The sequence below is a fragment of the Equus quagga genome, chromosome 17, assembly GCF_021613505.1.
Source record: "Equus quagga isolate Etosha38 chromosome 17, UCLA_HA_Equagga_1.0, whole genome shotgun sequence".
Classification (NCBI taxonomy): domain Eukaryota; kingdom Metazoa; phylum Chordata; class Mammalia; order Perissodactyla; family Equidae; genus Equus; species Equus quagga.
The window spans coordinates 15,860,613-15,872,442 of record NC_060283.1 but is presented as its reverse complement, the minus strand read 5'-3'; the positions used below and the strand labels follow the sequence as shown (position 1 = coordinate 15,872,442).

Below are 11,830 nucleotides of genomic sequence, written 5' to 3'. Positions count from 1 at the left end.
TTTTTATTTATTCAAGTCACTTTCTTAATTTCATGAACACAAAAGCCTGGTTTTTATAGATGACTTTTTTCAGGACTCCTTTCACCAACTTGTTCTTAAGGCTATAGATTAAGGGGTTCAATGTGGGAATGCTCACTGTGTAGAATACTGAGGCTGTTTTGTCTGTGTCAAGGGAATGGTTAGAGCTTGGATGTAAATACATATAGATCAGGGTCCCAAAGAATGCGGTGAGTGCCAACATATGGGAGCCACATGTGGAGAAAGCCTTGTGCCTGCCCTCAGCTGAACACATCTTCAGGATGTCAGAAATAATATACATGTAGGAGACAAAGACAACCAGAAGGGAAGAAATGAACATGACACCAGCACAGGCAAGGATCCACAGCTGTTTGGCGTGAGGCTCTGAGTAAGTTAGCCTCAGGAGAGGCATGTCATCACAATAGAAATGATTAATGATATTGGAGTGACAATAAGAGAGGTGAAAAGTGAGGATGGCATGAAATACTGCAACCAGGAAGGTATAGCTGTAGGGGACAGCCACAAGCTGATTACAGATTCCTGGGGACATTAAATCATGGAGAGCAGAGGGTTAGAAATGGCCACATATCAGTCATAGGCCATGGAAGCCAAGAGCAAGCACTCAGCTGTCATGAAGGCCAGGAAACAGCCTAACTGAGCAGCACATGCATTGAAGGAGATTACATTTTGTGTGTACAAGAAATTCCTAAGCATTTTGGGTGTAATGACAGAAGAATAAAAGAAATCGACAGAAGCCAGGTTGCTAAGAAAGAAGTACATTGGTGTGTTAAGTCTTGTTTCTGTTCTAATGATTAGGATTAAACCTGATTGCCTACTACTGTGAAGAGGTAGATGGATAATAATATCACAAACAAGGGCATCTTCAACTCCTGATGATCTGTGAGGTCCATGAGAATAAATTCTGACCCCCGGGTATAATTTATCTGGGCCATGTGTCTTCAGTGTTTCTGGATAAAGAGAGAAGAATGAAGCTCTGCTTAATTAAATTAAATTTAAATCTTAATATCCTGAAAAACAATTTTATTGTTAATATGAACATGCTAATATTAAAATTATTTGGAGTCTGGGGATTGGACAAAGAACAAAAGAAGATATTTTGTGGGAAAGGCTTACATCCCTTGCCCAAATAAATTGCATTTATGAAGTTAAGAATTGTATGAGGACTCAGTCCACATTGTCTCTCTGATCAAAACTCTTATGCATTATATAAAATTTCACATTAGTTTTCAAAACTTCAAAACTATTGTTTCTGTTGAAAAAAATCTTAACATTAGTAACATAAAGGAAAATGAATCTTCTGCAGTAACATCACTCTGACAGACTGCATCGAGCCTGTGTGATACAAAATAATACTGACAGTTATTGAAGGCTCTGTCTATTCAGCACTCATTATTTACTACAGAGAGGTCACCATAGGTTGCTACACAATCTTTATGGTTGCATTAATAAGACACACACTGGGAATGGGTAACTTTATGAAAGGCATGATGACATGCTTTACAGGTGTTTATTTACTTCTTTTCTTACATGCCCATCTTACCGATGAGAGAGAGAATTCCGAGAGGTTAAGCACCTGTATTAAGCCCAGACAGCTAGTCTGCAGTACAGCTGTTATTCAAACTTGTGTTTTTCTGATGCAGGAGCTCACCCACTGTTATGTTCTCAATATACCCAATATATTTCATTGTCGCATGCCTAAATTTTTCCAACCATTTCTTGACACAGTGTTTCACAACATCTTTATATGTAAAAAATCAATTTACCTGATCAAATCCAATGAATACCTCCAAATTTTAAAACATTTTGTTTAATTTAAATAAAAATGATATCTAATTTCTAATAGATTTAAACCAATTTGCATGGCTCTTACACTTAAAAACATATAGATTTGGTCTATTTTTGTGTTACTTTTTTCTTTACTGTATTATTTTCAATGGAATGTCTTCATATGTTTTACATAACGTTTTGAACTCTTGTTCATAATTGGAATGTGAATATCAATAAAAGGTTTAATTTAGGACAAGATAACGTCTATAGAAATATAGTTTATTGTTAATAAATCCCATAATGTCATCTGCCATATTTCTCTCTTTATTTTTCCATTCAAAAAATTAAAAACAATTTTGAGAAAACATAAATTGCTTTCTACACACTAGACTTTAGAGGGCATAAATATTGCACAGATAACTCATATTCTCTGTCTTTTTAATGATTAGTGACTGTTATATGGCACAACTCTTTCTCAGGTCACGTCAAAAAGTTTTGATTTTATTGCTATTTTTATTCTTTTCCTTTAATTTAAGATGTTTATTGAGCAACAACTTTGTGGAAAGTTTATTCTCTATGTTTTATATTCCATCTTGGGACCCTAATGCAGAGATAGATTTTCAGTATCTAATGATAGCAATATAGGCGGGGAGGAAAATATAGACCTAGAAAACTTCATTCTAATTTATTCTAACTTATATACGAAGAAATTAAAGTCCATTATGAGAAAAAAAATTAAATATGGAAGATAAAAGTATGCATTTGTTTATAGAGCTACTCGGAGTAACATCCTTTTCTTGACTAGTGGCTTTAAGACATTTTTGGCCATGACCTACTGAAAGAAATATGTGTATCAGATGTCATAAAGCACATGCACATATCTAAAAAGACAGTCTCACGTCTGTATATGTGAATGCACAGATCCAGAAGGATTAACAGAATGCACTAATATTTTCTCTAAAAAATCAATTTCATTAAAAAATTCAGGCTACAATATTCTAAAGCACATTCACCATCTAATAATATTTCCTTAGGGTAGTTTAGCTCCCCCCACACAAAGCTACCTTTCACAGCCACCAGCTCAGAAATGCAAATATATTCTGCTTACCTACAACTACTTCCTAACAGAAATATTGCTTGCTCCTACAGCATTTCTTTTATTCCTTTTCTGAAATAAAGTGTCACTTTTTTCTTGCACTTAGTACTTGCACCAAACATTTTTATTCTACACTTCTGTTATGAGGAAATATGTCTATATTAATATGTGTACCTATGTGTATGTAAATGTATGTATGTGTATATATACATATGCATAAATATACACAGAGATACATGTTTGATTATCAAGTATCTGCTAACATATAATCAAAACCAGAGGGAAATTGATTATCTTTGGAGAAATCCATATTATTTCCTTTTGTCCCTCTAGAAATTTCAGCACACCACTAAGCTTTCAGTTTGTTGTTATATGCCATCAAGTCAGCTCTGACTCCTAGGGACGCAAAGACAAGGATTTTCACAACGTCCTGTCTTCAACGACCCTACTCAGCTTCTGTAGACTCATGCCTGTGGCTTTGTTTATGGAGTCAATCCATCTTATATTTGGTCTTCCCCTTTCTCTCCTGCCTTCTACTTTTCCCAGCATTGTTGTCTTCTCCAAAGAATCCTCTCTTCTCATGATGCGCCCAAAGTAGGACAGCCTCAGTTTTCTCATTTTGCTTGTAGTGATAGTTCAGGCTTACTTTGCTCTAGCATACACTTGTTCATCTTTCTAGTAGACCGGGACGTCTTTAGAGCTCTCCTCCAACACCATATTTCAAATGAATCAATTTTTTCCTGTCAGCCTGATTCACTGTCCAGCTTTTGCACCCATACATAGTAATTGGGAATACGGGGGTGTGGACAATCTGGGCCTGAATCTCTAATGTTACCTCCTTACATTTGATGATCTTTCCTAATTCTCTTACTGATGCCCTTCCAAATCTCAGTCTACTCTTGATTTATCGGCTACAGTCTACATGTAAGTTATTACTGAACAAAGGTAGACAAAATCTTCAACGATTCAATGTCTTCATTGTCTACGTTGAAGTTATATAGGTCGTCTGTAGTCAGGATTCAGAAGGTCCTCAGAAAATGCCTGCTGAGTTGGACTGAATTTTCTATCGTAACTGTGTATATCAATAAGCTTTCTTTCCATCATCAGTTATAGTCTTACACAATACTTGGCCCATGTATTTAGATTCTTTTATCCTAATGCTACATTAAAACCTTTACTTCAGGGCCTGCCCGGTGGCGCAGTGGTTAAGTTTACACGTTCTGCTTTGGCGGCCCAGGGTTCACTGGTTCGGATCCTGCATGCAGGCCTATTTACCCTTTGTCAGGCCATGCTTTAGCAGGTGTCCCACATATAAAGTACAGGAAGATAGGCATGGATGTTAGCTCAGGGATAAACTTCCTCAAAAAAAAAAGAAAGTAAAAATACAACAAACAAACAATTTTATGTAATCATGATGATAATGATCTTTCACATTAAAAGGCAGTGTGCTATAGCATTAAAAGAATATGAGACTAGAATTTAAATCATGGCAATGCCATATATTAGTAATAGTGTCCCTTAGTCAAATTATTCAAACGTTTTTGGCTTGTGTGCTGAAATATAAAACATAGGCAATCTCCTTCTTAAAGAGTAAATGTAAAATTTCCATGTGCATTCACTCATTCTATTACATCTGTTAGAAAGAAAAAGCACTGGAGTTTCTAGCACATTTAGCATTTCTGCGATGAACAATTTATTTTCTAATGACAGATAACTATTCCTAATGTAGCCCCTTCTAGATGCTTGGTAATGGGGCATCAAAGATTAATTTTTGGAGTAATATTTGATACTTATTTCCCTTGCCCATGTAAACGCTGCTTACATCAGATATATTGAGGGGCGTATTGATGACTTGATTTTAATGTGCTCACCTCTCATCCTGGGTAAAATGTCTAGCTTTCACAAAAATGGGAAAGGAAGTTTTCACATAGGTTACAATCTAGTCACTTAAGCGCCTGACATTTCCAAATGGTCTGCTAGAGTCTTCTTGGAGCATATAATAGAATCTCTCTTATAGTCTATAATAGAGTCTGTAATTTTATTTTATTAAATAAAATTATTTATTTATTTATTATTTATTTTATTAAATAAAATTAGGGAAATGCCACATAAAATGTTTTATTCCAGAATCAATTGTATTCTATTCTACCTCATTTTAAAATACTCATTTGGATCTCAAGTTTTAATTACAGTCTATAAAACTACCTGGGTAGAGGGTGTTCCTATTTCTTCTCCAAGTGGGTTTGGGCAACCACATACAGCAGGGTTTTTCAGTGACTCTATCCCATGGGATCTGTCCTAGGGATATGATGCAAGTAAGATCATCAGAAAAATTACAGTCCACACCCCATAGGAATCTAAAGGCAGCCTGGAGATCAATTAACTATCAATTAACTATTCTCTGCTTTTGCAGAACCAGACATCTACAGCTCTTTCTTTAGTATGGCATTATTTCCCCATAGTTCTCTAATTTAATTATTTATTTGTTTAGAGGAAGATTAACCCTGAGTAACATCTGCCACCAATCCTCCTCTTTATGCTGAGGAACAGGTCCTGAGCTAACACCCATTCCCACCTTCCTCTACTTTATATGTGGGGCACCTGCCAAAGCATGGCTTGACAAGCAGTGCTTAGGTCTGCACCCGGGATCCAAACTTTTGAACCCTGGGCCATGAAAGTGGAAAAGAACGTGCAAACTTAACCACTGTACCACCAGGCTGGCCCCCTAAATTTCCCTAATTTTTGAAGTGCTATTATTTATTTATTATTGCTTTAATTATTCATAGTGGTAGTGTTATTGTTGCTTAGTGACAGGAGTTTTACTTATCTTTGAAAGAAAAATAAGAATTGCCTTGTGAGCTTTCTTCCAACATGTCTTTCAAAGAACTGAATATCTAATACTCCCAAGAACGTATTCCTGAACATTTTAATACATAATGCTCTCTCTTTGTCTTACTCTTTGAAATGCTCATGAAGTATTTGTTTCCTCTTCCAGGTTGTCTCTAGCTTTTACTACTTAATTTCCTTGGTTACTTCGTCTAAGGAGCATTCTTCTAGCCAATCTGTGGTCATAGCAAGGGTGTGCAGGAAGGACATGTTTTTAATAGTTATTAGTGAGCAATGCATCTGCTATGGACTAAATTGTAACCCCTCACTTCCACCTGCCACCCCAAAATTCATATGTTGAAGTCCTAACCCCCAATGTGATGGTATTTGGAGTTGGAGCCTTTGGAAATTAGGGTTAGATGAGATCATGAGGATGTGGCCCTCCTGATGGAATTAGTGCCCTTATAAGAAAAAACATCAGACCTCAATCTCTCTCTCTCTCTTTCCCCACACACATCCTAAAAAAGAAGATATCATGTGAACACGTAATGAGATAGTGGCTGCCTAGAAGCCAAGAAGAGGACTCTCACCAGAAGCTAAATTTCCAGAACCTTGATCTTGGACTTTCCAGCCTCCAGAACTGTTAAAAAATAAATTTCTGTTGTTTAAACTACCCAGTTTTTGGATTTCGTTATGCTAGTTTAAGATGACAAAGACAGCATCTCCATGGAAATGAAATAATCCTCTAAACTACAAAAGGCTTTTTTGGTAGGGGAGAGGAAAGAAATTATGGAATTATTTCCTTTTTTGCAATATACTGCCTTTTCTGTTGTCTTCTCAGTAATTTAGGGAGACCAGCATTTAAATAAGGGTGAAACAGATTTCCCTGAGATATCTTCCAGAGGTTTCAAATAGACAGGAGGTGAAAAACACAACTGAGCTTATACACAGTGACCTTAAAATATATAAGTAAGTAACGCATTTGGTATAAATCCTGGGATCCAAAGCAAGGAGAAGCTTACATCCCCTGGAACACTGAATTGGATGATAGATAAGCAAAGGATGTGAATATGGCTTGTGGGAAAATAGGGTGGACTGTCGGTGTCACAATCCAATGTACACATCAGGATAGATGTGGAGAGGGCTGATGGCTACTCTGAGTTTATTATAACCAGCGTTTCAATATATACATAGCTTACAGCTGTTAAACATACACGGCTGTTCTGAACAATGTAATTAGCGAATGCCAAGAATTCTTAGTGATTTCTCAAGGCACCCTCCCTCGGCCTCTGTTTTGATATTATCATGTTATTGCTGTGCTCCTATATTTTTATCTTGGAGCATGCAAGGCCTCCTAGGCAATGGCCCCTCCTGCTCCCAATATCATGTCTCCATCTGTGCCCCCAGGCGACCACACCTGGCTTAGGTTGCCCCGCCTTGGAGGTCTTTCCAGTCATTGGCTAACCAGCCTTCTCACCTATGGGTCACAGTTTGTTGGCAAGCCTTTTCCAGTGATTATTAACCCTTCCTGTGTCAGGGGTGGCTACAGTGGACTTGTCTGTTTCATATACTAGCTTTGAATATACTATTTGCCACATAGTTTCCAATGAAATAAATTTCAAATTATAACTCTAGGTTTCAGTATAATGAAGGAGGAGAGTCAGTATCTAACATGGTTTACAAATAATGCATTAACACACCTGGTTCATTGAAGAGGAAAAGGCAGCAATCCCTTAGTGATAAGAGCCTGATATGATCACATTGTGTCACAGTTAATCAGAATATATGTATAAACATGAACTATGTTTGAAATAATGAAGTTATTTTATAAATAGGCAGTACTTGATTTTGTTTTAAGTTTGCAAACATACTTAATACAGATGGTAAAATGTTTTATCCTTGTTTATGTCTTGCTGTAAAATGCCATGATTTGGTACTCGGTATTGAGATATTGGAATAATAACTAAGAAGAAATATTCTATGTAAATTAATGCATGTAAATGAATTATACTGAATTCAAATAACAATGAAAAGAAGTTATTAAACACAATTTATTAGGATTGTGTTTTTATAATGGTTTTTTCAACATTAGTTTTATATAAGTTATTCCAGCCTCTTCTCAATGAATGTTTTATGTTTCCATTTCTTAATCTTTAGGGAAAATAGTTCTGCAGGGATGATCAAAGTTTGGGGGACAGGGGAGTATTTGATTAGGAGACACATAGGGAAACTTTGAGGGTGAAGTAACTGTTCCACATGTTACTGAGGTGGTAGTTACTTGACTTTATGCATTTTCCATAAAGGCATAGAATTGTACATCACAAAGAGTAAATTTTACATGTAATGAAAAATTAACCAGATTGTTGGCAAATGTCAGGAAGAAATGCATACTATGATAAATGTATGTAACTGTATCTAAATGCATGATATAGCCACACTGAAGGATTAATTCACCTAACTAACTTTGGACAATGGTGTTCTGATCAGAAAATGTAAAATTATAAACAAAAGGAACTGTACACAAACTCTGTATCCTCGTTTGTAGATTTGTTTCTCTTGGTGGTGTTAGCTAACAATTGTGAAATTGTTGTACATGTATATTTGAGCTGAACAAATAATTAAATTTTTTTATGTGGAAGGATCCAGGTTACTCACTGTTGGAGAGGGACTTTACAGACTAGCATGAAATTAAGTCTACAGTGAAGCTTGTGGTACTGGATTAGAGTGGATGCTATCAGAATGAACTCACGTTTAGCTTAACATACACACAGTGCTCTCTCCAATCCTCCCCTGGAAAATGTTCCTCAACATTGTGTTTTTCACTTGTGTAGAGTGAGTTTGGGAGTTTCTTTTTGCTTTTTCTCCCATTCTCACTTGAAAACCCAGGAGAACTTAAAAGAATGTTTCATGGCATCTCCAATGAGAAAGTATCATCGGGCTACTTCTATTTCACATTCCTTCCTGAGTTATTACTAAAGAGTGATCTGTGAGAACTTGGGGGTTCAGCCTCTACAAATAAAGTAAATATGTTAATATAGTTATTTAGAAAATTCTTCACGTTGTGGAATAAATTATAACAAATTGTGATCAATTTTGGCAATGGAAACCCTGGATCTCCAAGCATTTCATTAAAATTATCCTCATTTCAATAACATAAGAAATAAAATTTTAAATCAGACTTACACTACAATTTCATGTTTTCTCTAGCAGCATTATTAAAGAAAAATTTTACTTCTTAACATTTGGAAAAGAATAAACACATTTCAAGACATTCAGATCTCAAATTTTCCAAAGGACAGCATTTCCTTTTCAGTGTTAGATTTTACAAACTGTAGGATGTTAGAACCCCTAGTGGACCTTAGAGTCTCATGAGGGCTACTGCAGTTAATACAATTATTCACAATTGGCAAGCCAAGTAGACATGATTGTCGTAAGGAATGAAGGGGCTTCGAGCACGGGTCTGGAATAGTACTGGTGAGAGAGACATCCACTGGCAAAGCAGTGCTCCTGGGATGCCTATGAGAAAGTGAAAATCAGAGAATTAGTGGGCTTCAGGGAGTAGTAGATTGTGTTTAGTCCCACAATTTTCAGACAGTGTTTTGAATAGTAATATGATTCTGTGAAGATGACTCAAGTGTTGCTGAGCGACCTGAAGGAAGAAGTCTGGAAAATATGTTAAGAAGAACAATTGGGCAAAGTTTTGTGCATGCCACCTCATTCTACAAGAGTAGCTGTAGTTATTATTGTTGCTATTATTAGTAGTAATAATATTAAGAATTCACTTGTGAGCAAAATAATTCTGTAAAAGAAAAAACTTAAAACCATATACTTAGCACAATTTCATCATTTTACCAATGAGAAAACTCACACCCAAAGAGGGAAGTAATGAATTTCCAAATGTAATTCAGCCAGTCATTCTATCAGGAGTCAGGTTCATGTCTCCTGACATCCACATCTATACATTTGTCTTCCTTCACCCAGGAGAAAAAGCACACAGAATTTTGTGGTAAGGACCAAACTAAGCCTGACTATATACCCTAAATAATTCTTCAGACTTTTGATTTACTAAAGTTTTGTTTTTTAAACTTCTAAGTCCATTTTGTGACAGAAAGAATTGCTGGAAGTACTCCAGTAAGACTCAACAGACTGAGAAAGATTGGTGAATGTCAAACAATTTTAATCTTTCAAAAATACATTTATTTTAGGGGCTGGCCCCGTGGCCGAGTGGTTAAGTCTGTGGGCTCCGCTGCAGGCGGCGCAGTGTTTCGTTGGTTCGAATCCTGGGCACGGACATGGCACTGCTCATCAAACCACGCTGAGGCAGCGTCCCACATGCTACAACTAGAAGGACCCACAACGAAGAATATACAACTATGTACTGGGGGGCTTTGGGGAGAAAAAGGAAAAAATAAAATCTTTAAAAAAAAACCATTTATTTTAAAATCACATTGTTTTCTGTCAAATTATGCAAATAATGTGGAGTATAGAAATTATAATACCTTCTTAACTTAAGTATCCATAAAAGAAACATTAAGTCAATGATTTGGATAAATGGGATTTATTAGGAATTGTTCCTCAACAGTCATTTGATTGAGCGAGAAGTGGAACCTGGAAAAAGGTAAGCCAAGCAAGGGTGTAGTATCAAAGTTTCATGATATTAACTTTGGTTAAATCCCATGGAAGAGTTTTGGAGACTGACAGATCAAACCCCAGAAATATTCTAATAAGTAGGTGAAGGCGTTTGAGTATTTATACTCCTGTGCACATATCAGTCATTGAGTAAGGGCTGTCCCATGTCGGGTGTAAATTCTCAGTAACTTCTGGCACACATGGCATGGAGAAAATAGCTTCAGGAAGCCTGATACTGTTCTCCATCAAAGAGATGTGCGCACTGGCTCTTGAGAGGGAAAACACACCAGGATCTGTCTATAAATATGGTCAAGGGATCATATGAAGTAATAATAATCAAAGTACAACCCTGGACAAGCAGCATCAAGATAACTTGGAAACGTGCCAAAAATGAAAATTCTTTGGCTCAATGTTAGACCTACTGATATAGAAACTCTGGAGGCTTAACCAAGAAATCTGTTTTAACAAGCCCTCTGGATGACACTAATGCATGTTTGAGTTTGGAAGAAACATTGGCAGTACCCATTGAAAATACTATCTTGCTAAAGAACTACTACAGAGATTATAGTGACTTAAATCCTAACTAACAACTGTCTTAAAATTGGTACATCTTTTTAAATTAAATCTCCCTTATTTGCTGCCCACCTTGGTGGGGTAGGTATAAGTTTGATATCAGAGGGTTGAGGGAGCTCAGCTGCCTGGCATTAACTCAAAAGAATTTTGAGCTGCCTGGCTCAATCTGAGATGGTGCTATTAAAGTCTGAAAAAATAGACTTTAAGACAAGAAATGCTACTAGGAACAAAGAGGGCTATTTAATAATCATAACAGGAAAAAATGTCAGTAAATTTATCAATTACAAATTCACGTAAAACTGACAAGGGCACCTCAAAGTTTATGAAATAAAAACTTACAGATAAGAAACATAAAAGCCTAATTCAACTGGGTTTTAATGTCACTCAGAAATTGATAGAATGAAGAAAGAGAAAACCAGCAAGGCTAGAGAAAACTTGAGCAACACTATTCACCAGCTTGTTATAGAGTTATATGAAACCTATGATTGTTTAGGAAACAATTATTTAGGGTAAGTTTTCTCAGCTTTGAAACTATTACTATTTTGGATTGATAATTTTTTGTGTGAGGGAATTTCCTATGCACTGTAGGTTATGTAGCAGCATCTCCAGCCTCAACCCCCTAGATAGAAATAGTATTCCTTTATGATATCTTGTAATGTTGAAAATCAATAACATTTCCAGACATTGCAAAATGCGCCCTGGAGGGAAAATCACTCCCAGTTGAAATCACTGGTTTATAGTTGTCTTTTAGCATTTAATTTGGAATATATTATTAAAACACTCTTAAAAATATACTACTAAAGCACTCATAATTCTAAAACGGTCATTCACGGTATCTTTACTTTTGTCTCTGCGTTGCCCATTCCTAGTTATGTAGCTATCAGATGAGATAATAGATTT

At 36.2% G+C, this 11,830-nt stretch overlaps 1 pseudogene; it reads right to left on the bottom strand.

The window, feature by feature from the left end:
- Positions 1-16: 16 nt before the first annotated feature.
- Positions 17-971, bottom strand: LOC124229633 (olfactory receptor 8U9-like; annotated as a pseudogene).
- Between the last annotated feature and the right edge of the window lie 10,859 nt (positions 972-11,830).